The sequence below is a fragment of the Caretta caretta genome, chromosome 1 (assembly GCF_965140235.1).
Source record: "Caretta caretta isolate rCarCar2 chromosome 1, rCarCar1.hap1, whole genome shotgun sequence".
Classification (NCBI taxonomy): Eukaryota; Metazoa; Chordata; order Testudines; family Cheloniidae; genus Caretta; species Caretta caretta.
Window position 1 is genome coordinate 70120261 of NC_134206.1, and position 27940 is coordinate 70148200.

A 27940-nucleotide genomic window follows, 5' to 3' on the forward strand; every position below is an offset into this window, starting at 1 on the left:
ACTTAGAGATTTGACCCATTATTTTTAATAATAGCAGTGTGCTGTGCCTGGTTGTGATCTATGAAGGGCAAAAGAAAGCAAGAAGAACAGAATGTGTTCCTTGAGATTACAGGGAATTAGGATACCTTTTACAAGAGGTAACAATCCAAATAAATCTGCAGTACTGAAATTGATAACCCTATTCTCCAAACCTATGGCATGATATTTCATTGTTAATGTATCTTTACTATATCTGGGAATGGAATATGCTGTTCCATTCTTCAATATATTGAGTAGGCAAGTGAAACAATTTACAGAAACCTGTAACCTACATACAATTGAAATAAATGTGCACTCATTGAGAATATGAAAAGTGACCGTTCATTTAGGCTGTTCACATTGTTTGGGATTGTACTATATTGTTCAGCTACTTAAGAAAGCAGACCTTCAAGTACTATTTCAAAGGACAGCAAAGGGATCACCCATTTGTCTCATGGCAATGTGTTACACTTTCCTGTGGGGCACTGAGGTTAGTGCCCTGGCTGTCAGAGTAGGGGACATCCGAAAATGGGTAGGTAAAAATGACAAATCAGAATGGATTTACAGCAGCAGATCAAAAGTCTCAGAATACATATGATTAAAAATATGGTAGGCACTGACTGACCAGTGACTTCATGTGTACAGTAACAATGCTTTAGTGAGAACTCTGCAGTGGATATTATAAAAAGAATCCTTCCTGTTTTAAACACCTTAAGCAAACAAGAAGTATCAAATTCCCCATCTGGAGCCTGAAATTTCCTAAATTTCTCTGAAGGAAGACCTCCAAAATTTAATTTTGTTCTGGACATGCATATTAATATTCCTGATCCCCTTGAAGCCAGGTAAGCTTTGATATACTTTCCAACTGCCTTAACAAGACTCAGGTGAGTACTAGTCACTCAGACTCAGTCAGTTTGATATTAAACATAATAATACATGCTTCATTACACCCAATTCAGCTAATCATTATGATATAATTACAGATATAATAATTTAATTCAATAAAAAACCAAATGCAAGGCATTTATTAGTGACTCATCTCTGTTCCCTATGAATGAGCCTACTGCAGTACTGTTGAATTGCCATTTACTGTATAATGACATTGTTATTAGGGGAATGAAAAATAATTCTACATCACGTTCTCCATTGTAAATTGTCCATGATTGGTACTGATTGTTTTCTGCACTTTTTCCATTAGAATTTCAAACAATGAATTGACTTATATACAATATTTTACATAGTTGTTTTGTATCGAAGATCTCAGAATAATTGGATAATTTCTATTTTAGTTTACCAATTAGACTGACAAGATGGCTTAATTCATTTCCTGACTGTCATTAAGCATATTTTGTCTAATGGAAAAAAAAAGCTATTAATCCTTTCTACATAGAAGACTCTTCCCTTTTCTGAAACTTGAAGAATTAAGTCCCACAAAATAAAAACATGAGCCTTTAATGTTTTGTTAGATTCAGTAAAAGCCTACTGTCCCAATAATGTTATAAGACCATAAAAATGGTTTAGGCAAACTATGCTAAAAAAGACACATTCTTTTCCTACCTATGGAGCAGAAGTGAACCCCTTTATTTCATTTAGAAGTAGTTGTACCTGTCCAAGTCCAACACCTATTCACGCCATTGATTTAATTGGTATTGAATTATGGCTCCATGCCTCAGTACTCTGATAGGAAGGGAACATGGAACTGTTTTATCCCATGATGAATGAGAAAGGGGAAAGCTGTTCCACTCAGTAGGTAAGATAAAAATAAGATCTTGTCAGGTATACAATCATACCTACTTTGACTTGAAACATAATTTTTACTGGTGCTTGTTCTTTTCCATTTCTATGCCCTGTAGATGCTTCTATGCTGGAATATTTATTTTCTAGTAATGCTAGAGAGGTCTTAATAATTCTTAAATACTTTAAAAAACTGGATGTAAGATTTTCAGAAGATTCTAGTAGCTAACTCAGTCTGTTTTGGAGTCTATATTGTACAAGTTATTAAGCAGGAATTCACCCTTGTGTAAACAGGGCCAGAACAAGTGTCTATGCACCATATGAATCCCACATAAGACCTACTTTGGGACCTTACATGGGACTAAAGTGGTGTGCAGATCGTTGTGCTGGTTCTGTGCACACAGATGAATTTCACCATATATGAATAAAGAAGTTTACTAAACTTAACAACATATGGAAATCAATAATATACAGCACCGGAACAAAACTGAGAACTTTAAATTCAAACATAATCTCAGTGGTAATATATGGCTGCCAGAGCTGGAGCTGTACCAATATGTCAGACAGAAAACTAGACAGCTTCAAAAATAAGTTCCTCCGAAAGATTCTGGGCATTGTTGAAAAGACTTTATCACCCATGAAGGGGTATGAGAAATCACCAACCAGTAACTTGTTTCCATTGGAATCAGAAGAACACATCAGACATACTTGGGGCGTGTACTCCGGATGATCAAACTTGTTTATTTTATAAATAAAAGTACATCTTTTGTCAACCAACCTCAAACTCAACCTGCCCTCTGAGCATCAATCTTATTCTGTGTTAGGTACTTATATGGGGCAGGAGGGATGGCCTCAAAACCTGGAAGTAATTTTGTTGCACAGGTCCATCTCCATTTATAACAAACAGGAGTTTAGGAGAAAAATATCATATGTATTATTGCTGTTTTCCAATAATATCACTTCCATTTTAATATGAAAAAAAAAGCCTGCAATGGAAGTTAAATCAGGGTCAAAAGGACATATCTGGAACAATTTGATTGCTGACTTTTTGAGACTGAATAGCAGCTTCCATCCATCTTAATTATTTTTGAGACCATTTAGGCAATAGAAGCATGCCATAGGTAGTGGAATTAGAGGATATTACAGAAGATGCTTTTGATTTAATCACAAATGGTGCTTAATTGTAAATTAGATCTTTCTTTAATAGTTTAGGAAGTGAGCCAATGGAAGTAATGAAAACTCAACTCGCAGAAAAGTATTTGTGATTTCTCACTAGAGGGTCTGGCTTAGTATAATAGTAACAGTCTTTTTTGACAGATGAAAGAATTGGCTGTGAATTGCTTTATCTGAAACAAGTAGTCATAATAGTTGAAACTACAGCTATGACTACAGGGAGACAAGTAAGAAAAATCTTGATCTTTCATCTTAACAAAATTTTAAACATTTGTGAAGGGATGAGCACTAGCAGGGGCGAGTATGCTATTCAGCAGGTCCAGGGTTTGTATTTTATTATTTCTTATGGGACTGGAAACCTGCATATGAAGTTGGGAAAAAAAGGGTTAAATTTTTCTGAGTGCCCAAGAAAGCTGGATTAGATAAGGACTGAATAGGATAAGGGCTTGGATAAGTTGAAGTTGAATATAAATCAGTACTTTTATTATCTCAAGTCAAAGCCTTCTGGAAAGTACACTCGGACGTTTGTAAGGTAAAAACAAAGAGTTGAGATCATTTCAAAGTAACCAGTGGAGGAAGCATGACAGACATTAAACCTAGAATGGTCCAAATTGTCCAAGAAGAAGATGGACAGAGTGAAACTGGAGATAAAAGGGAGCTTAAAAACAAAATCAAAACTTAGACTATGGTTTCCTTTCTAATGTGCAAAACTAATAAGCACAGTAGGTTGGTCAGGCTTGAGGAAAATGCATGTTCTGCAAGAAAGAAAGGGATAAGTTTAGCAAAACTTACAGATGTCCATTTTAAAATATAACGCAGTGGAATAGGCACACAGTTCCAAGTGACAGAAGCTAAGTGTTCTAAACATGGGAACTTATAAATGTTAGTAATGTTCCTTTTCTCCTTTCTGAAAATAGAAACAATCTCTCTCACTCTTCCCAGCCCTGAAGAAGTAGTAGCATTAGTTTAAAAGGTGTGGGTTTGTTTTTTTTATCTGTGGGTGGGAGCTGTATGTGAAGAGCTTATTGAGGGTAAGCTAAATCAAGATGATGAGATTTGCATTTAGTTCTGAAAGAGGGTCATTCCAATCTATTTAGGTAGCAAATTTCACGTCTAGTTCCAGCTTCTCTGAAAGTTATGTCTCCTGCAAGAGTCTCCACTATTCGTCAAAAATGTCATTATTCCACATAAAAATAGCTGTCATGGGAGGCCATACTTATAGATGGAGAGGTAATCTCAGGTAATTAGGGCTAGGAAAGGCTTTGAAGATCAGAATGGAGACCTTCAATTGGATTGCACTCAATGGCAAGCCTGTACAGAAAATAAAGCACTCTGCTGAGCTATCTCCTACCAGTCTCCCTTGCAACACAAATGGGTGGCAGTGTTTGTATCTGTAGGAGCCTTTTCAAGGTGCATGAATTCATTCCTAGGTATAAGGTGAAGCAATCATGCCCAGAGGTCATGACTGTGTGAGACATAGGGTATGTCTACATGAGGATAAAAGTCCTACAACACGTCCACTGCTCGACCGGGTCAGTTGACTCAGGCTTGGAGGGCTCGCGCTGTGTAGGGGGTTGGAGGGCTTGGAGGGGCTAAAATTGCTGTGTAGATGTTCAGGCTTCAGCTGGAGCCCAAGCTCTGGGACATTCCACCTTTGCAGGGTCCCAGAGGTCAGGCTTCAGCTTGAGCCCAAATATCTACATAGCTGTTTTTTAGCCCCATGGCCTGAGTCAGCTGACTGGGGCCAGCCACAGGGTTTTTATCCCCCTGCAGACATAGCCATAATGAATAGGCATGTGTCTGAAAGCACGAGGTGAAATCATCTGGCCAGTTGCAGATGGAAGTGAAAATTTTGCTTTCCATGTCTATTTGGACATCCACTAGCATTGACTGGATGTGGACTGCCGGAAGACTTAAGTGTCTGAGAGCAGATAACCCAAATAGGATATTATAGACGAGGTAAATTGCTCCCCCTCCTGACCATCATCACCTCAGTCTTGCCTGCTTCCTCTTTTCAATCTGGTTTTATCGTAGCTAAGCGCTGAGAATGCTGAGTGAGAGTGCCATTTATGTCTGATGTAAAGGAAATGCAGAGCTGAGAGTTAGCTGCATACTATGGGCACTTCAACCACCCTTGTTTCTCCAGCGTCATATAAATGTTCAATACTTTGAAGTAGAGGACTGAGCCTTGTTGGATTCTATTGGTGACAGCTGTAGAGGTAGAGGAACAACTGCCCAGGACAAGCTTTTGGGTGAAAATATTATAATTCCTAAATAGATACGCGTGCAGGTTCTCATCTGTGTCCCGTCTGTGGTGGGCACTGAGGAGAAGGTTACTGCAAAGGAGCTGTTTGCAGATTCCAGATACTGGGATTAGTACAATGGTGGCCTGATCCCCAGAGTAGTTTAGAGCTGACTCAGTGCTGCTCTAATCTATACCAGCTAGCTGTGCTCTCAAGGACCAATATTGCTCCAGGCATTGTTACCAGATGTGCCCGTTAGGGGTACGCTCATTTATTCGGGTTACTCTTCAGGGGAGAGGGGGTCTGTAAGTCTATCAATGTACTGCTTGTACCTCTTGTGTGCTCATATGGAGCTTCTCCCTTCTGCAAGTCCCCTCCCAATGGAGCTATCCTGAAGGACCTAGGTTCCCCAGGGCTGAGTTCCTCCAGCTCCAGAATCAGATGAACACACACACACCCACACACTAACAGAGCAAGTCTGAGTGGACTGGGTCAATCAGCACTCTCAAACTGAGCCCCTATATGTCCCTGGACTCAATAGGCTGGGACAAGCAGCACTTCCAAGCTGACACCCTTATATGCCACAGGTACCGCACTGGAATAGAGTAAGCCGGAGCAGGCCGTGTTGAACAGCACTTCCACGATGCCACCCTTATTTGCCTCTGGACTCAGCAGGCTGGGTCGAGCAGCACTTCCAAGCTGCCACCCTCATATGTCACAGGTTCAGCATGTCCCTATCCCCACTTTCACATTACAATTGTTCTGGTAGTAACCCACTTGATGAGCAAACCCCACAGTATTTTTGGGCGCTACAGGGATCTTTAGCTTAGGTAAAAGGAGCATTGCTGCAGAGTGAATGGGAAAGCCAAAACTCAAGAGAGTAAAGTTCAGAGAGAGAGGGAAGCAACCAGCTTAACCATAAAAGATATTTATTGAATAACAGTGATAATCACACAAGGAGCGCCTAAACAGACATAACAGTTACATTATTCTATTCAGGGGACACCATCATAGGGCCTAATCACATCAGCCACACTATCAGAGGCTCGTTCACCTGCACATCTACCAATGTGATACATGCCATCATGTGCCAGCAATGCCCCTCTGCCATGTACATTGGCCAAACTGGACAGTCTCTACGTAAAAGAATAAATGGACACAAATCAGATTCAAGAATTATAACATTCATAAACCAGTCGGAGAACACTTCAATCTCTCTGATCACTGCACAATATTACAACAAAAAGACTTCAAAAACAGACTCCAATGAGAAACTGCTGAAATGGAATTAATTTGCAAACTGGATACAATTAACTTAGGCTTGAATAGAGACTGGGAGTGGATGTGTCATTACACAAAGTAAAACTATTTCCCCATGTTTATTTTCCCCCACCCCCACCTCCCACTGCTCCTCAGACATTCCTGTTAACTGCTGGCAATGGCCCACCTTGATTATCACTACAAAAGGTTTTCTCCTCCCCCTTCCCCCCCCCCCGCTCTCCTGCTGGTAATAGCTCATCTTAAGTGATCACTCTCCTTACAATGTGTATGATAACACCCATTTTTTCGTGTTCTGTTATATAAATCTCCTCACTGTATTTTCCACTGAATGCATCCGATGAAGTGATCTGTAGCTCACGAAAGCTTATGCTCAAATAATTTGGTTAGTCTCTAAGGTGCCACAAGTACTCCTTTTCTTTTTGCGAATACAGACTAACACGGCTGCTGCTCTGAAACCTGTCATTATTAAAGATGACAAAACCTGATCAAGCAAGTCAGGGTTAAAAAGTTATACCTGAGGTAGAAAAGAAAACACACGCACAGAGAGACAGAGAGAGAGAAAGAGAGCTGGTTTCTCACTCCATGAAGCTTGAACTGGTTGGGGTTCCCAGGTGATGGTGGTAATTCAGGGTCCTGAGTGCTGGAGACAGGCAGAGCCCCCAGCACAATCAGTCAGGAGAAGATGAAGTGCCAGTGGAACTGATGCAGAGTTTTGATCCATGCATTAGAACAGTTACTTGAGTGTGGGTTGGGGCTTTTGTAGGAAAACAACAATGGTTCAAAGGAGAACTTTAGGCTAGACAATAGGAACTGATTATTCCTGGCTATGGGTGGTGTTCCTTCAAGAAAGCTCACAATGCAATTAGGCAGCTTCAGTATTTTGGATATCAGTCAAGGATTCATTACTAGAATTTGTCTGATAACTGCTGAGCTGGGTGTGTGCAGGCATAGGTTCATTAACATCTGGAGCAGAGGTTCCCCCATAATGCAGTGCTTCCCTGATTTTCTGGTCCCAGAGTTCAGTGTGGTTTTTGCCTTGGAATCTCTGTTCTCCATTCTGTATGTTAATGGAGATGCCTCCCTGCCCCATCTTTGATGCAGATAAGGCTAAGGGAGTTGCCTTAATCCTGGTCATCCTTGTCAGGAGGGGTTTAGGTGTGTCTCCCACCACCTTTTCATTGCTTTCTGTAAGTCTTTCTTCTGATCGGTTTTGGTTCAAGCAGAGCCTGGGGGTAGGGGGGTGTCCTTCATGAGTCAGTCAGGCTGGATACTGCGCCCTGGTTCCCCAAGAACACAGAACTGACTGGTATCACCATATCCCTTTCCTCCTGGTTAAAACACCGCTGTTGGGATGTAGAAGGGAAATGGGTAGGCGCTGCATTTCCTATGCACAACCTGGGGAAAATTCTCCCAGTCAGTTCAGCCACCTGTAGTTATTGGGGCTGTTCAGTACACCAAACCCTAGGGTTCCATTAGCATGCCAGATGTACCGTAACTCTGAGTCAAGCACAGTAGGTGCTTCAGCAGCTAGGCCTTGTATCCCTAGTTGGTCCCAATAATCACTCAGACACACAGCTAAGTGACAGGGCATTTTACTAGGGCTGGCAGGAACAGGAAAGGTTGCAGATACCCTAGGTAGAGAGGTTTAAACAATTCAAAGACAGCAAGTTCTTTGCTCTTGTTTGGGTCTCCGGGGAAGTCCAATCAAGAGTCATGGTTCTTGAGGCCTAGTGCCTGGGTTGACCTCCCCAGTCCTGTCTCTATTCCAAGCAAAGAGGCACATATAGGTTTCCAGGGCAGTTATTCTCTCTCCTTGGGGCCCTGTTACACTGGCTCTCTGACCAGCTGCTCCTGCTCCCCCATAAGTCCTTAGACAACTGCACTCAGCTGTAATGTCTGGCAGTTGCAGCTCTGCATACAGTTCTTGGGGATTCCACTCTGAATTGAGGTTCTCTCCAACTCCCTGCTTGCCATGCACTATGCCCTACTTCAGCTTCCCTGCAGCTCCTCTCTTGCCATGCACTGGCCCCCACTGCCTTCCAAACAGAGCCCCACCACTTCTTGGTTCAGGACCTTCTCCCTTACCTGGTAGGAGGAAGGGGATGTGCAGTGGGTAGGGGCTGACAGGAATTTTGATTCCTTGCTTAGCAGATCCATACACAGCTTTCCTGATTACTTTTCCTTGGCTAGAACAGCATAAAGCAACCAGAGCAGAGGGACAGGATCTCGGGTTTGCAGACTGGGATATGTTAGGTGCATTGTACTGTAGTGTTCTGTAAACTCTTTCCCTTGTAGCAAAAATATAGAGTATTAAAAAGATTAATTAGACATGTGCCTCCTCAATAGTACCTTAGGCCTGATCCTGTTAGGATTTTTCTGGGAAGACTCCCCTTAAAGCCATTTTTTTGGCCCTTCCCTATGAGTAATAGTTGTTTTTATTTGATTTTCTGTTCCCATGGCAGCTCCCTCTTTCAGCCTGTGCTGTGAACTAATTTCTCTTAGTGCCTGGGAAAACCCAAGCATTGTTACCACCTTCGAAACAATGTAAATCATTGGCTTAAGAAAAAGTCTTACAACCATTAGGACAAGTGGTGACTCTGGTTTCTTTCACCACCCACTGAGTTCTTGAGCCTGAAGGAAGCAGAAAATACATTATATTTCTAAGGGTCTACTTGATCATATCTTCTAGGCTAATTTCTGCTTTTTTCTATACGCTAATTAAAACAATAGCTCTTCATGCTCGATTTATCAATGTAGTAAAAACCAGTTTCAGTTAATTTCCTTTCTTTAGGAAAAGGTTTCTTGCTTGAATAATTTTTAATTATAATGAGCAAACTATTACAAAAATTGAAGTCTTTATTGAAGTACTATAGGACATAAGCTAGATCTAAAATGTCAGCGTTTCCATTCTGTATTGTACTTTCAATATTTGAAACAATATCAACGCAACTTGAGTCTTATTATGCAAATTGTATGCTTGGACATATCTGTTTATTTAATTGGCTTAAATTTTATAAAGTTAAGAGTTGTGAAAAATAATCCATTTAGATACTGGAGATGCAGATGCTTTTTGAGCAGTTTAATTTTAAAAAAATGCTTAATTCAAATAAAATATTTTGTACTTATTGTGAGCCAAGGCATTTTAGTACTTTGGAGAAACCATCAAAATATTATAAAGCTTGAATATGTAGCAAATTCATCATTAAGATTAATTAATCTTCACCATTATTGTTATGAATTAAACCCACAAAAGCAAATAAATTTGCTGCAACTCCATCCTCGGCTCATCCCCTTGTGATTTACCTGCATTTAAAATATATTATTTATTTGTTCACCTTTCTAAATTGCCTGTGCAATGATCTACCCCATGCAAAAACTTTATTACAAATCAAATAAAGAACAAAAGTTTCTCAGCCCCACAACATATTACTTGCCTAAAAGGGCAATTGGTTCCCTCTCAAAAACTGGGCAAATAGACCATAGAAAGTAATTTTGCATTTTTCTGTTTGTAATTTGTCCATGAATAGATGTAAAAGTTTCTTGAACTTTAGTTATTGCGGAGCATTTCTTTTGGGCTGTAGCTTGTTTATGAGTACTGAATTGCAAGCATTTCATATTCTGAATTCAAGAGTTTTAATTTGACCCGTAAATCATATGGCTGTTTTTTTGTCAGTTTTCCTGTTTGAATACTTGAGATTACAAGTCTGAAATTCACTTTCTAGGAACATTCCTGTGATATTCACTTAAAATTCATTGTGTCTGTGAAAATCTTGCCAGCAAACCAGAATACGTGAGGGAAGAAAACTCAAGGATGCAAATCTAGACAAGCAAGTTCATTTAACAATTCAAATGAATATTCATAGATAATATTTTATATTCTCTGATGTCAAATCAATCTTCTGCCCCCAAGAGAAGCCTGTGAAAACAGATGCATCTTGCAATGTGCCTGTTGGGTCACTATTACCCCCTCCCATTTAAACCAGGGGACACTGATCACAAGTGCTTCAGCTGATCCCAAATGTTGCAGTATGGCTGGAAAAGAGAGGTTCTTGGGTCCCTCAAAACCCTTAGGCAATCTTTGCCCAACACCCTTCTTTTCCCCTTCCCATCCCTCTGTAGTTTGAGCTGTTTCCTGGAAAGTAGCTTAGTGCCTATCCCACCTCTGTCAAAGCCTTTGGGAAAGTGTAGAAGGTCCAACTGTTCTCCCTTCCCCATCTTCTAACTTGAAAGAGAGGCAGACAGATATTCACAGGTATCAGTGGTCTTAATCCAGAAACCATTGACAGAGATGCTGGATTGGATGTCATCTGGCATGAAAGGGTTATAACAGAAATGAGAAAAAGGTTATTTTGATATTGACTCATCATGGTAAAATTATTAGCATTAGACTTGCATTTGATCCATTTTATTCTAATACCACCTCCATATACCTGTACTGTCATAGGTTCATTTTACCCTTCTTGACTTACTAATATTCTCCACAGGTATATGCTGACATGTTCCATTTGACCATGCAAAATCATCTCCATATAGGTGCGTTTATATCATTTTGAGATCTGTGTGTTGACACTGAATCCCACTAAAGTGCTGTAAATAGCAAAGTAGTGTCAGTTTCAGAAAGTGTTAGGAAAAGTGTCTTGCACATTGACAGTAGATTTTTTTTTTAATAGGTGCACATCTCATTCACTTCCAAACACTTCTATTTTCAAAGTATCAGTAGAGATTATTCTCCTTTAAATCCAGTCCTGGGATGTGCTGAGTTCCCTTTGCTTCCATTTACTTCAGTGGAAATTGAAAATACTACCCGCAGCACCTTTGTATAATCTGGCCCAGTGTGTCTATCAGTTAAGTTATATATAAACTACTTGTCATTAAATACTGAAGACAAACCCAATGTATGACTTTGTAGAAGAAAAAAGATAAATGTGACTTAAAGGGGCTAAATCATTTTAATAATGAAACTATAGATATCCCCCTCCTACACAAACCATTTTAAAAGTCATCCCAATTCAGCAGGGAATTGTGAATATCAGTGTTGACTCTATATCAGAAATGCAAACAACGTTAACTGCATTAATACCTACAGAACATATCTATGGTTAGACAGGTACAAATGAAAACAGTTTGGTCCTATAACTTAGTGTGAACAGCCAACCTGTTAGAGGGTTTCCCAATGATAACTTTATTATTTGTTCAAGGGTGCTGGGACAACTTTTATAGAGGAGGTGCTGAGAAACATTGAACCAAATTGTAAACCCTGTATATAATGGAAACTACTCAAGCCAGGGGGCGCTTAGCACCCCTGGTACCAGCACCAATGTATTTGTTCTGACAAAAGGAGCAAATCTTGGATCTTTAGTGGCCATTTTTCTTTAAATAAAAAGATAGCTTGAGGGTACAGTCCATCCATTATTATTTGGGAAGTTCCATGTTAGTTAACACAAAAAGATATATAGATTCTAACAGGATGATAAAGTCACAGATACATTTCCTTTGAATGCAATATATATTATAATATGCATTTATGTATAGGTAATATTTATCACTATGTTGATAATGTTGATCACAGAGTATTGTAGTTGTATACTCTTCCATGCTGCTGATTTCATTATGGTGCTACTGTAAGCAAATTACTAGTGTCACCATGTATTCTGTTTTCTTGTTATATGCTTACGTAAAAAAATGGTATTACTTTAAAATTTATTGTTCTATAAAACAAAACAAAAAAAAACCCACAACCCACAAAACTATACACACAGGGTGAGATCCTCAGCTGGTGTATTTCAGAGGAGATCCACTGAAGTGAACCATGCTATTTAAATTCAGTAGGATGAAGATACTATATGGAACTTGTATGATTTACAGCAGCAAAGTGTCCTACCCATATTATCATAAAGTTTAATTTGTCCCTTTTGGGATCTAAATAGCAAGTACTAATATATTAAACAGAATCCCTATTGAGCCAAACATATAGCACTCCATAGTGATAAGACTCTTATAACTTTGTTGCTGGGCCAAAGCCCCCTTGTGGCCCACCAGGGCACAACTCACTATGCTGCAGGTCTCCATTGGTCTGTTTTGTCTCTTAGGTTATGACAATGATTTAACTGGGAATTGGTCCTGCTTCGAGCAGGGGGTTGGACTAGATGACCTTCTGGGGTCCCTTCCAACCCTGATATTCTATGATTCTATGAATACTGCAATTAGAGACCTGCGGCTGGCCCGGGCCAGATTACTCAGGCTTGCAGGGCTTGGACTCGGGTTCTGGGGCTGTTTAATTGCAGTGTAGACTTCTGGGCTTGGGCTGGAGCCCAGGCTCTGGGACCTGAGAGGTGGGAGGGTTCCAGAGCTCTGGTTGCAGCCTGAGCCCAGAAGCCTACACTGCAATTAAACAGCCAGCAGCCCGAGCCCTGGGAGCCCAAGTCAGCTGGCACAGGCCAGCTGCAGATTTTTATTTGCAGTGTAGACATATCCTCAGAGGTCCAGGTAGTGGTGCTTTGGTCTTCGATCCAAATCATCCTTCAATCCTACCTCTCTTGGGGCATTGAAGTTCAAAGGTAATCAAAAAGGAAAATAAAGAACTCAAAGATAGGGTCATCCCACAAATCTTCAGTGGGGCTCCATCTTTGTGTTCAGAGCTTATTTCCAAAACAGTGTGAGCTTCTGTTGATTCTCTTCTTAGGATTCAGTCATCCCTTCCAGGAGGGTTGATCCAGCTGGCAAGCAATCTCAGAGCTGCAGCTAAGCTTCTCCCACACCATGAAACACAGAGCTTTGTTCTCCATCCTGGTGAGCTCTGATATGGCCTCGCCCCTTTCCTCTTATCTTCCCTCTTCACCCCTGACATTGGGTGCAGGTGGAGTAGGGTGGGGGCTAACTGCATCCACAGGCTTTCCCTAACCGTTTCATTGCCAGTTGGGAGACTGTCAGCCTCCTTAACCCCTTTTTGGTGGTATGGAGCCTCTTGGCCCCATCCAACTCAGCCAGACCAATTATGCTGGGTGATTTCAATGCCTATGGAGATAGCTTTTGAAGACTATTTCAGGATTTCTGGCCAAAATGACAAAAGCCTGTGCCAGGTTGTTTTTGGTTTAGCTTCTTATAGCTGGCCACAACAGATTTTTAATCAGGTCTGGGTTTGGAGGAAAGGGGATAAAATTCACGCCCTTGTCATAGACAGCTTATTACCTTTGCCAATTTGAAACTGGGTCCAACTTATTGAAGTGAAAGACTTGTTTGGATGGTCATGAGACTAATGGAGGCTTCTGGATGTCAGAGGGCTTTGAGGAACACTGCAGTTAGGTTGCTTTGCTAGCAGATTTCTTCTGCTCTAGTCAGAATTTTAAATGACCTTTTGTTTTTGACAATTTAGTTTCAGTTCTGATTTACCCACTGAATCCGCAGCGCTATGTCCTCAAATACTGTAGGTATTCCTTAAAGGTCACACATCTCCTCTGTGTCACTTCTAAGATCAGATGAGATTACGGCATGCAGTGGAACAGCTGAAAATATACAGATTTTACTTTTAGTGAGTCCAGTAAGTGGTATCACCTAGCATTGGATTTTTGTGTTTGGTTTTCTTTATTGATATTATTTTCAGTTTAATTAAATATTGAAGTCATACAGTTGAATCCAGAACACTTTGAAATTACTTAAAGAGCCAAATCCCATTCAATTTATTCTTGTAAATACTACTACTGATGTCAATGGAACTGCTTGCATGAGTAAGTTAAGCAGGAATTGGCTCAGAGTCTATGAACATAGATGCTTAATCACTGAATTAGGAATACACTACTTCAAGCTGCCAAGGTAGCTAGGTAGAGAAGAAAATGCTCACAAAAATAATTACTTCATTTATTGTCTAGTACATCTATTGTTGTTCATCATTAGGTCATTAACTTTAACAATGTCAAACATAATCTTAACTATACACAATTTAACTACATTAGTGTGTGAGCTAATAACTAAAAGGACATTTCACTTAGAGGAGTTATTAATGCATTTTTGGCTTCTCAGAAATGCAGCAGTTCTCTAATGCACCATGAGGCATCTAAAAGGGACTATTAGACATTAAGGAGAGATAATTAGGGAATGAGAGAGAGAAAGAAAGAGAGAGAGAGAGAGAGAGAGAGAGAGAGACAGTATATGAGCAGAAACCTGCAGAGGCTCCAAGAAGCTGAGTGACAAAGAGCTGGACATAGGGTGTAGGCCACCTGATTTGTAAAAAACAAATGAATACCTTAAAGATCAAAGGTCACAGTTATATTAAGCCAAAGCAATCATTGTGCTGCAGGGGACCTGCCACTTTTCTCAACCAGCTTATCTTGGAACAACACTTGTGTAGCCTTTCTGCTCTCATATTCTTTAGAAACATGTTCCTAAGAAATACGTAGGAATTTTCTCTCTCTGTTTATATATACACACAGAAGTAATTACCAGATGCCTCCTGTCATAAATGTAAAGGAAAGGGTAACCACATTTCTGTATACAGTGCTATAAAATCCCTCCTGGCCACAGGCAAAATCCTTTCACCTGTAAAGGGTTAAGAAGCTAAGGTAACCCTGCTGGCACCTGACCCAAAATGGCCAATGAGGGGACAAGATTCTTTAAAATTTGGAGGGGGCGGGGGAACAAAGGGTTTGGGCTGTCTGTGTGATGCTTTTGCGGGGAATAGACCAGGAATGCAAGCCTTACAACTCCTGTAAAGTTAGTAAGTAATCTAGCTAGAAAATGCATTAGATTTTCTTTTGTTTAATGGCTTGTAAAATAAGCTGTGCTGGGAGGGAATGTGTAGTCCTGTTTTTGTGTCTTTTTGTAACTTAAGGTTTTGCCTGGAGGGATTCTCTGTTTTGAATCTGATTACCCTGTAAGGTATTTACCATCCTGATTTTACAGAGGTGATTCTTTTATCTTTTCTTTAATTAATTTTTTTCTTTTAAGAACCTGATTGATTTTTCATTGTTCTTAAGATACAAGGGTTTGGGTCTGTGTTCACCTGTACCAATTGGTGAGGATTTTTATCAAGCCCTTCCCAGGAAAGGGGGTGTAGGGCTTGGGGGGATATTCTGGGGGAAGATGTCTCCAAGTGGGCTCTTTCCCTGTTCTTTGTTTAAAACGCTTGGTGGTGGCAGCATACTGTTCAAGGACAAGGTAAAGTTTGTACCTTGAGGAAGTTTTTAACCTAAGCTGGTAAGAATAAGCTTAGGGGGTCTTTCATGCACGTCCCCACATCTGTACCCTAGAGTTCAGACTGGGGAAGGAAACTTGACATCTCCTTTTCCTATTAAAACAATAGAAAACATGATGGTCATTTGTGTGGTGGGAGCAGCAGCTCTCATTAAATAGTTTCCCTCCTCTCTCAAATCCCTCCTGAAAACCACACATTTCACAAAGTCTCTAAGCCATCTGTAACACTTCAACTTAGATGCCATCAGCTAGTGCATTATGATCTGAATTGTATTCCCTGTATAAGAATTGAAAGCAACATAGGTAGCAATCATATCATATATGTAAGCATAAAAGTTGTGAATATTATCAGTGTGCAAAAAAAAAAAAGGAATAGGGATTAGAACTAAGTAAATTTAATAGCTTATTTGAGAAATTTCACCTTTTCCCCTTCCCTCATCTAGTCTGTTATCAGAGTGCAAAAAATATATCTTCATTATTAATTAATGTCTTTACCAAATAATTCTTTGTCTGCGGTCTTTAGAAATGTGAATATTATCAAATATGCACTTCACACTGTAACTTAAATAATGAGCTTAACCAGCCAACATAACATTAATTTTGAAAGGTTTATTTAAGCCAAATTTTGAGATTCCCAGTTCATGCTGTGTTAGATAATTACATAAATATCCTAATCATGGAACAGAAATAATACTATGGGATCTCTGCTATGCCCCCTTTCTGGTGGCTATAGGGCCAGAGACCATAAAGGGACAATAATGGCCAGCACAGGATTTCCCTGACACAGGAACTGCAGCAAGAAGCCATATGCCTGTCTTCCCAGAAAACCCTTGGAAGCCCTGATGTAGGGGCCATGCCAGGGGGAAATGGTTGTGTCAGAGAATGATGTGAAAGGCTCCCTCTAGTGGGGAAAAGCTTCAGAAGTGGAGCCATTTCCTCTGCCTCCCACCTGCCACAGAGAAAAACTCCAGCAGCAGGGAGGCAGGGGGACTCTACACTGTTAAAATAGTATAGATGGGGGAGCCACTGCTTCGGCATATAGAGAGCCTTGTAGGGTACATATCTGGGGACATACCCGAAGGTTCGGGCATGGCTGTAATCTACTCATCTAAGGAGTGCCTCACTCTCTACCCTGCTCTTTTTGCCCGTGCTAGGAGGTGTGCAGTGTATGTACTCTATACACTGCCAAAAGCAGTGTGCATTGTAGATGTACCCCATTATTACACCAGGAGCAGCAGAGAAACCAAGAACTAAAGGGTGCAATGCTGGCTTACAGTCACCTAGCCCTTGCCCTCCCTACCCCATTCAACTGTGAGCTATGGGCTGCACATTTCAGGGGCATAACATAGAATTTCACCCTATGTGATGTACGTCCTGTAACTAACCAACAAAACATGAATTACAAATTCTGCAATCCAATTATAATACATTGACAAAGTGTTATATTGTTTTTTTCACTTATTAAATCTCTCACTCGCATTACAGGGGCATACTATCCTTTTCAGGGTTCCTGTTTCATACTTCCCCCCAAAAGTAAGTAAAATAGTCCTGAAACAAACACAATAAAGGGACAGGTGGAGGACACACAAAAGAAAGGAAAATACTTCTGCCACATTAGGACTTCATCATGGTGGAATTGCTTTCCACTAATACCTGACCTCTCATCCTTTTCAGAGCTGTTTGAATAACTGATTTTTCAGCTGGTTGTCCTAACTGGGAAAATATATCAAACTTTTTCATATTTGGAAATGTTTCATTCTAACTGAACCTAAACTTTTCATTTCTGAGGGGTTTTTTTTAACCTTTTATTTAAAAAGAAAAATAGAATTGAAGTAAAATTTAAAATAAAATGTTATTTCTAAATGAAAAGTCAAAATGTTTCATTTCAAAATGGTGTTAAAACAAATTGTTTTGACATTTGTCAGAATTTTTTGCTTCTTTGTTTGTTTCTTCCAAATTTCCAGGAATTCAGCACAATTTCACAAAATGCTTTCATCACCCTGAATCTGCATATTTCAGCAAAAAAAAAAAAAAGTTGGGTGAAAAAATGTATCCAGCTCCATATATTTTGTATATTCCACATCCAGTTAGACAATCAGCATGTTCTGAAATGTAAACCCTCCCCCCTCCCGCAAAAATCCCCAAACCGTCTCCCCTTTCAAATCTATGAGCTCAGCTCTCAATTTCATAACCAAATGGAAGGAAAAGCATACCAACAATTAGTAAGCCTTTGCTCATCAGTATTTAATTATATAAACTCTTAAGGACTTCCCTGATATCTTTTCATGTCACATGAACATTTAGAGCATTTGAAAGTAACTCAATTAATTTTCAGATAATTAGCCTTTGGATAAGTCCAAAGCAGACTGTGAAAAGTTACAAAGAGATCTCACAAAACTGGGTGACTGGGCAACAAAATGGCAGATGAAATTCAATGTTGATAAACGCAAAGTAATGCACATTGAAAAACATAATCCCAACAATACATATAAAATGATGGGGTTTAAATTAGATGTTACCACTCAAGAAAGAGATCTTGGAGTCATTGTGGATAGTTCTCTGAAAACATCCACTCAATGTGCAGCAGCAGTCAAAAAAGTGAACAGAATGTTAGGAATCATTAGGAAAGGGATAGATAATAAAAGAGAGAATATCATATTGCCTCTGTATAAATCCATGGCACACACATCTCAAATACTGCATGCAGATATGGTCCCCCATCTCAAAAAGATATATTGGAATTGGAAAAGGTTCAGAAAAGGGCAACACAAATGGTTAGGGATGTGGAACAGCTTCCATATGAGGAGAGATTAATAAGACTGGGACTTTTCTGCTTGGAAAAGAGAGGACTAAGGGGGGGATAAGAGAGAGGTCATAAAATCATGGCTGGTGTGGAGATAGTATATAAGGAAGTGATATTTACTCCTCAAAATACAAGAACTAGGGGTAACCAAATAAAATTAATAGGTAGCAGGTTTAAAATAAACACAAGGAAGTAGTTCTTCACACAACACACAGTCAACCTGTGGAACGATTTGCCAGAGGATGTTGTGAAGACCAAGACTATAATAGGCTTCATAAAAGAACTAGATATATTCAAGGAGGATGAGCCATTAGGATGAGCATAGATGCAAAATCATACTCTGAAGTGTCCCTAGCCTCTCTCTGCCAGAAGCTGGGAATGGACGACAGGGGATGGATAATTTGATGATTACGTGCTCTGTTCATTCCCTCTGAAGCACCTGGGATTGACCATTGTTGGAAGACAGGTTACTGGGCTAGATGGAACATTGATCAGACCCAGTATGGCTATGTTATTATGCTTCCCATAATATTTTTTTTCTAGGAAAAGTTATTTTGTCACCTGCATAGCAGAATTGACATTCATTTTTTTCTGGTCTTATTTATGTAAGTAATGGGATGTATTTATTGCACCCAGTTCCTTGTCTGGGTCCTTTAATACCCTTACTGCCTTGGCTTTGGCCAGAGAAGTGAGAACTTCTGTTTTCTGCCTTCATATATGCAGCACTACCCATTGTTTTATATATATGCCAAGTGCATGGAATGAATGTTCCAGCCTCAATTTTATGTCCTACTGGCATCAGCCATTCACCACAGTTAATCATATGTATTTGGGCAGTGTTATTAGTGAAGGGTGTGTTCACTTACCCCTATCCATTTTATGTGATTAATTAACTTAGTGCTAAGGTGGGAGGGGTTAGGGTACCGCAATATTAAGTGCCCCATACAACAATATTTTATATATTTATATATACCAAGGTTGGGATATGTGCCACGTGTCCCCAGAGAGAGGACTTTTGTATTCCCCCATCTACCTTCTATCTTTCCTTAGCCTTCTTACTTCTACCTAAGCTAATGTTGTACTCACTTTTTGCTTGTAAGAGCCTGTGATTTTACAACTCTCGTATTCGTTCCTCACATTGCAAATCCCCTCATTCTTCAACCGGTGAAATGAGTATATTTCAGATGGTTGGGTGACCAATTCCAGAACGAATATGCCTGTTCATGTGCAAATTCTCATTCAGGTGAAAGTATGTGTGTGTGCATGTATAGCTATATTTACACGAATAAAAGCATCTCTCCAAACAATTGGGCAGACAAAGTTCAGTCCCAAGCCTGTTCGCACAAAAACAAACAAACTAACAAACAAAATCTCCCCCTCAAAATACAGTGGTACAATCATTGTTAAATCAAATTTCTTCTCAGATTTGATGAACAAACATTCAGGAATAATTTTTTCCAACTGTTTTCGTAATTCTGTAGAACAACATGAGGCAGACATTCTACTGTGAAAACATGAGGTTTTTTCAGTTGCTGCTTGTTTCAAATGGAAATCTCTAAAAATAAGACAGACAGGAAACCTTTTATTGCATTTCATTTCATTGCAATTTACAACATATACTTGAAACCCATGATGAGACACGAGTCAGTACACGAATGCACCTTCCCACAGCTTCACAAAACTATCCAATATTAAGAGGGAGATCTTTTTCTCTCCAGCTACATTTTCTATATTTCTGCTGCTAACATTTATGGGGAAATGTATATCCCTATCCCACAGAGAATAAGAAATAAAAAAGGAGTTTTTCTCTCTCAGTATGAACATGTAAGTTAAGCATGGGTTTCCTTAAAACTGTCTCAACCCCCTCCCAGAAACATGGGGAACTATACACCATTCTGGACATCCCTGATGGGCCGTGCTTCGCCACTCACAAAGGCTGAGTCCAGGGGTTAAAACAAAGATAACTTTATTAGGAGTGGAAAAGGGGTGGTAGAGAGAACAGAAGGACTTTGGGAAAACCAGAAATTAATAGATCAACAAATGTCTTCCACCCCTAAGTGCCTATTAACCATAGTCCCAACCTCGGCCCACCAAGAACTTGTGGTGCATTGCAGCCACTTCCCTCTTCCCCAGCTTCCTACTCAGAGTTAGCTGTCCTGGGTTAGAGCAATCCAAGGATGCAGGCAGGGAAATGCTACCTGGGGGCTTTACTGCCTGAGCCAGCTGGGGTGAATTCAGCACAATAGCTGGGTAGGAAGGCCCACACCAGAGTCCTTTAGTTAGGCGCTACTCTCTGCAGCTTCAGCCCAAGCTACCTCAGCTCTGCTCCAGCTGCCTCGGCTCTACAACCCCCACTGTCTGAAAACCACAACCTCTTCTCGGTGCCGTCCATCACCTTGCAGGTGCTGCCACCTGCACTGTGCACCAGCCCCCACTTCAAGGCTGCCTCTGCTACTCTGCACCATCCATTACCTCAAAGCCCCCCTCTGCGCTGCAGAGTCCACTGTTCTGCAGCAGCCCCAGCTCCGCTTTTTAGAAAGGGAAGAGTTATATCTAGCATTCTTTTACAGAGTCCTCACCAAGGGATTCCCCATAGGTAGTAGGAAACTTCCCCTCTCCACCCCACCTCTCTTTCCATCCCTTAACTCCGTCCAGGCTCCCTGGCCCCATGGAGCCTGACAGCAGTGTATGTCAGGACAAACCCAGGCACATTTGATATCAGCGTCTTGTTCTCGTATTTCCCAACAGGATCAATAGCATTTTATTGCCCCCAAATTCAAAATTGAACTCTTTTTTTTTAACCCAAATGCCTCAAACTGTCATCTAACCATAAAGAAAATGAGCCTGGCCTATTCAGTGAATTCTTCTTATTCTCCAACAGATGCCAGCAGAGAGTTCATTCTCCTATGGCACCTCTGCCCCAGGTGCAATCATCCCTGGACTGCTCTTCTCTCTTTTCACCAACAGGTGGCAATAGAGAGCTTTTTTTATTTTCTATAGCTGCAGTTCTCAAACTTCATTGCACCATGACCCCCTTCTGACAAGAAAAATTACTACGTGACCCCAGGAGGGGGGAACGAAGACTGAGCCTTCTTGAAACCTGCCTTCCCCGGGGTGGCAAACAAGCCTAAGGGCTTCTGCCTTGGGCGGGGGGCATGTAACCTTGCCCCTGGGTGGTGGTGCTCGGGCGTCGGCTTCAGCCCCAGTGTGGCTTGGGCTTTGGCCCTGGGCCCCAGCAAGTCTAACACCAGCCTTTGCAAACCCATTAAAACTGACTTTGGGGTCCCGACCCACAGTTTGAGAACCCCTGCACTATAGTAATGGTTCTTAACCTGTTTACCATGGTGAGCTCCATATGAAGCTCTTTATGTGGTTTGAGCATTGGCCTGCTAAACCCAAGGTTGTGAGTTCAATCACTGAGGGGGCCATTTAAGGATCGGGGGCAAAAATTGGGGATTGACCCTGCTTTGAGAAGGGAGTTGGACTAGATGACCTTCTGGTCCCTTCCAACTCTGATATTCTATGATTCTATGTGTTATGTGGACCATAACCACACAATACATATACTACCTGTATGGCCCTGAGGATGTCACATGGGCCGCAGCTGTGTGCTGATTGGGCCACAAGTGGCCCATGTGCCGCAGGTTGAGAACCACTGCTCGAAAGCTTCAGGCAACTGGGCTGACACATATATAGGGAATCTGGATTTCCACCTCTCAAGCCTTTTTGATTACCAATATTTCAGCATTCCTGCTATCTCATATTGGAGGTCTTAATTCCTCCTTCATGCTCCATCTCTCCCCACCTCTGCTTTCTGTGGACTCTCTCTCTCTCTCTCTCTTTCTTAACTGAAAATGTGAGAAGAATATGCATATGCATAATTCCCCCTCACCTATAAAGTGAGGGTGGCATCTATGCTTCTCAGAGCCTTTGAAGTCAGCATTCAAGCCCTTTGCATTAACATTTCAGAGATGGAGACCAACGCTGTGTTCACACAGGGACAATTTATGATTCTACAATCTTGGGAAGTGAATTCATCTGCCACTTCAGTATTGTTTCAGAAGATTCTTTGAACTTGCATATACAATTAACAGCCTCTCCCCACACAATGGTTTTTCTCCCCCAGAATCCCATTATTGTGCAGATAGTTTTTTGTACCCTAAACTAAGTCAACATCTTTCCCACCCTCAGAGCCCTGGGCATCTCTTACTTAATTGTTAGGCAGTAAGTAAGTTTTCATCCCATTATTTCTGTGAAGTAATTGCCCCTATCTTCCAGTATCCCTTATTTCTGAGTAACCCCATTCCTTTCACATATGATTTCCCAAATGACAGCATCCAATCTGTCATGGCTAATGATGCACAGGTTTATATGATTTTGTTTGTTTTCATACATATATATGTATCCTTGTTTCATTAAATGAATTCAATTCAAAGAATACACTGAAAAAATGTTAAGGACATCAAAAGGAAAATTGAAACAGTTGCCTGATCACTGTATCACCTTGAGTGCAATGTTGGCCACATTTCCTTTTGTCACTGAGGTAAGCGTAGTAATAACAACTGAATGACAGTATGAAAATATGGATTCTCAAGCATACTGCATGTTTTTCTCAAAAGACTAATTATCTGGTGATGCACACTTGATCCAGTGTGTAATAACACAGTGCTGTTCACTGCAGAGAGCTATGCTTCATTCCCAAATTGCTTCATTCACATCTAGGCATCTTTAATGCCTACCTCCAACTCACCTGACCCTATTTCCATTCACTCCTTCGCCTCCTCTTGGTCACACTCTCCCACCTCTTCTTGGATCTTTTAGGTGTAGCAAGCTGTTGCAGTCGCATATTTCTGCTTCCCTCTGTTTCTCTGATTCCACAGCCTTTGTTAAAATAGCGCAGTACCTGGCTTCTCTCTGCTGTATACGACTTTCATATACTTATGTCCACTACTTCTTTACACTGGTGGTATTACTGTTCTAAGACTTCATGTCTTCCCTTGTTTATTATCTGCAGACACACTTATGCTGTCTTATGTAACAGTTCTATTGATTAAACTGCTGTATTGTGAAAAATACTTGTACTATACCATGAAGGTGAATTAACTGTGCTGTTTGATAATATCTGTGCCTTGCTGCATGATGAAGATTAGCTAGATTACATTTATTTAATCTATGTGTGGCAATATTAGGGTTGTACAAAGCCTGTTTTCCTTTCCATCCCTTGCCTTGCCATCCTGAAACCACTTTCCCCCCCCCATGGTTTTGGTAACCTCTCATGGGCCGCATCACGAAAGTGAATCATCCAGTGGACCCCCCCCCCCAAAATCCTTCACATTTTCCACAAATGAGGGGGCAAATGCTTGTGCTTGGGGGGAACTGACAAAGTTGTAGACAAAATGGGGTCTAATGAATAAAAGGATTAAAACTTAATGGGAATTTAGTGAAGTGGCTCTCAACCTGAATGCTCTATTTATTTAAATAGAATTATCAGAGGTGTCTGCAATTCAGCACATCCGCACATATTCTCTGGGTACCTTTAAAGTTTCAGTGTCATCAGTAATAGTATTACATAATAAACTGCTTATCCTGTCATAAATATCTCAATCATACAATGCTCTAAAGAGCCAATAAAGTTCCAAAGAAACAACCCCCCCCCACCTCAGACAAGCTTCTCCCTACATTGACTAACAAAATCATCAGATATTTATCAGTCCTGATCAGGGTTAACTAACAATCCTCACTAGTTGGTACTGTTGTTCTGAATTGTGCCATTTGCTCTCATTCCTGACAAGAACGGCCTTTTGTGGGCTTATTTGAGAATAATGGCATAGGAAAGACTATGTGAAAAGCACTGCACTGGTTCACCAACAATAAAAAAAGAAAGTGTAGTGTGGTGTTCTTGTTTTGCTTTATCATAAAAATCAGGTTGAAAAGATTTTTCCTTCCACTGTTGAAAAATGCCTTATATTTGGAGTGTTTGAGATCTACATTATGCCTTTTTTGACTTGGACTCATCCCTACGTGATACCGACACACTGAGGGAGAGTTGAAGAGTAGCTTAATATGAAAGGTAATTTAGACCATCTAATGTCTGACAGTACCTAGGAAGGAGAGACCTGGAAAAAGGTAATGCCTGAAAGAGCTAGGGCCAGATTCTGCTTTCTGCTTGAATTTAGTGGAGTCACATGGTAGCAGATCATCAGCTACAGCAGAGCGCTGTTCAGCATAGCTGTGGAAAGACACAGGGCATAGTTGACTTTAAGCACCTTTGTGTTTCCCTAAGCTCTGGGGCTGCTGTAGGCTGGTTCTGAACTACTAATAATTTAGAGCAACCTTGGGGCTGCTCTAAATTCTGCCTTTTTGCAATCAAGCATTCAAGAGACTGTTTCACAGTCAGAGAATATAGGAGGACAGTGCAGTCTGGTCTTGCTTCTTCACACCACTGACATGTACTGAATATTGGAGGTTGGGGAATGCCCTTTCGAGGTTGATTAAGTGTCAGTTATGCATTTGCTTTAAAGCCCGACTCCCTACTTATGGGAATTCTATACACATACGACTAGTGAAGTCTGTTGATTTTCTCCCATTCTTCGCTCATGTAAGTGAGAGAAGAACCAGACCCCTGATGTTCTAAACATTGTAAACTAAAAGAACTATTGCACTTCTTATTTGGTTCTGACAGCATGTCTTTGAAGTTATATAAAATACAGAGGAGAAAATGGTCTCTGCACCTCACAGATTACAATCTAAATTCCTTTTCTACTTACTACTTTTTAATTATTTTTGCCAGAGGCACTAAAGTAGTTTGAAACAACTAGCAAAGTATCTTCCATTGCCAAGATGCCCCACCCAGTCATTGGCATAATGATAACAATACATTTAATTGAATGGCCTATCTGCCACAGTATGTTAGGCAACTATCAACAAACAAAGTTAAAATCATTAAACACCAAAACAAATCTATCTAACTAAATCGCTGCACTTGGACAAATCCTCTTGGAAATAAATTCTCTCTTAGTGTCATACAAGAGGACTCCATGTTTCTTCTCCATGCCAGAGAGAGGACTGCCAGTGCACCCAAAACTGCAGAAGGAAGGAAAGAGCTGGTAACTCTGGTGAATTGTTAAAGTCAGGAAACTAACTACACTGGAACTTGCTCTTGTAGTTAACTCAGATTTAGAGAAAATTTTACAGTGAAAAGTCACGCAGTCCTTATGTAGGCAAAACTCCTTTGAAATCAATGGGCATTTTCTCTGTGAAAAGCTTGAGCCACATTCTCAGTCTCTCACCATGAGTTGTCATTTGTACCTGTGTAAAATGAGAGGAAAATTCTACTGAATCAGAATGGTGGCACCCACTTTCCACAAATGGAAATTACTACACAAGGTACAAGGCAGTCGACAATCAGACAACGTCCCTGCATCAGGGAGACCAGGGTGGGGGTAGGAGGAGGGTTTGAGTAGTGATGGATCCACCATCAACCTTATCCCCAAACTAGCTCCTCCCTTATCAGCCTGCACAATAGAACAGAGGTTCTCACAACAAATGTTTTGGTAGCCTCAGATTGTGGTCACCAACTCTTGCGGGTGGATGGTCTGATAATTTTCCCAAAGTATGTAATTAACTTGAGAAAAAACAAATAAATATGCCCGTACACATGTTGAAGTGCTCACCCATCTTTCTGTTTCTGCCTCCCATGGCCCTTCAACAAGAGCCCGACCTGGGAACTCACCAGCCTCCTGCCGAGTCCCAGGCTCTCCATGTCCCGGCTGGGTGGCAGTGGGAGCGGGAGTGGGAGAGCTGTCCAGGGGAGCACCCTGGCGACTGAATGCTGCAGCTGCCTCCACTGACAAAAGCCACGTCTGGCACTAAGCATATTGGCCCCACGTGTCTCCAGAGGTGCTGCCCGGAGCCCCTGAAGAGGACTCATAGTGCAGGGCATTGAGCCCTGCTGGTGGTGCCAGCAAAAACACCAAGGCGGTGCATCTTGCTGCCCTTGATAACAACTGTTTAGGAGCAACAGCTGTGCACTGCAAGGAAGGGCCGCTGCTTTTTGGAAGGGAGAATGAAGGTAAGGGGGGCTGTCCTGCCTGGGAGAGCCATGACTCGAGCTGCTTTGGGGATGGTTGAACATTTAAATTGTGCTCTCCATTATCAATGTATACAGCTTGGGGGAACAATGTTCCCCCCAATTCACCCCAATCTCCTCCCATGCTTTTGCTTTTGCAAAAAAATCCTCTGGGAGACACATTTGAGAAATGTTGCGCTACAATGAACTGATTTATAGAGAACCCCACGGGACACAGCAATACAATGTGCAGAGGGTGTGGGCCCACTGTTTGATACCCTGTCACTTTGACCTCCTACCCTGGCACTTTGATTAATATCAGCTTTGGATATTCAACAATCAGAAAGGCTTTTACATTATAAAGGGGTTAGGATCGAGGGTAATTATTATTGCATCCTGGATAACACACAACTCAGATGAAATGAGCTAATAAGTAGATGTTGTCTAGCAACAGTGGTGGGTGAAATTCTGTGGCCTGCGTTGTGCAGGAGGTCAGATTAGACGATCATAATGGTCCCTTCTGACCTAAATATCTATGAATCTATGAACTCTTCACCAACATAACAAGTCTCTGTAAAAAGTACAGTCTGTAAACAGGTTTCAGAGTAACAGCCATGTTAGTCTGTATTCGCAAAAAGAAAAGGAGTACTTGTGGCACCTTAGAGACTAACCAATTTATTTGAGCATAAGCTTTCGTGAGCTACAGCTCACTTCATCGGAGATGACTACTGTGGATGAGTAGCCCACCAACAGGTATTAGGGTTGCATTATCTAGCCTTAATGAATTAAGGCATAATATACATAGTAATGAAGAAGTAAAGGACAAATTCTACCTTACATCACAGGTAGAGTTAGAGAGAGTACCACGCCACGACCTAACTACCGTCATGGGAGACCTGAATGCCAAGGTCAGTAAGGACAACACAAACAATGACAGAGCAATGGGAAGACATGGGTGTGTCACCATGAATGAAAATGGAGAAAGGCTTGTTGATTTCTGTAATATGAATGACCTAGCCATTGGTGGAACCCTATCTGAACATCGTGAAATTCACAAGCTGACATGGTATTCTCCAAATGGCAGAGATAAGAACCAGATTGACCATATCAGGATCAATGGCAAATGGCGAAGCTCATTGATAGATATGAAAGTGAGAAGGGGTGCAGATGTTGGCAGCGACCACCACCTTGTGACAGCCTCCATGAAGCTAAAACTGAGAAATGTAGGTCCACCAAACAAGGGACATAGATGTTGTGATATTGACAAGCTAAAGTCCCTTGAAATACAGAAAGCCTTCTTTCTGCAGTTAAAGAACAGGTTTCAAGCACTTCCAGACCTTGATGAAGAGGAGGGAATGCAGATGAGGAGATCAACAAGAATGCCTACTTCTCAGCCCAGAGCCGCCTCCTGCACCCCAGAGCCTGCACCCCTCG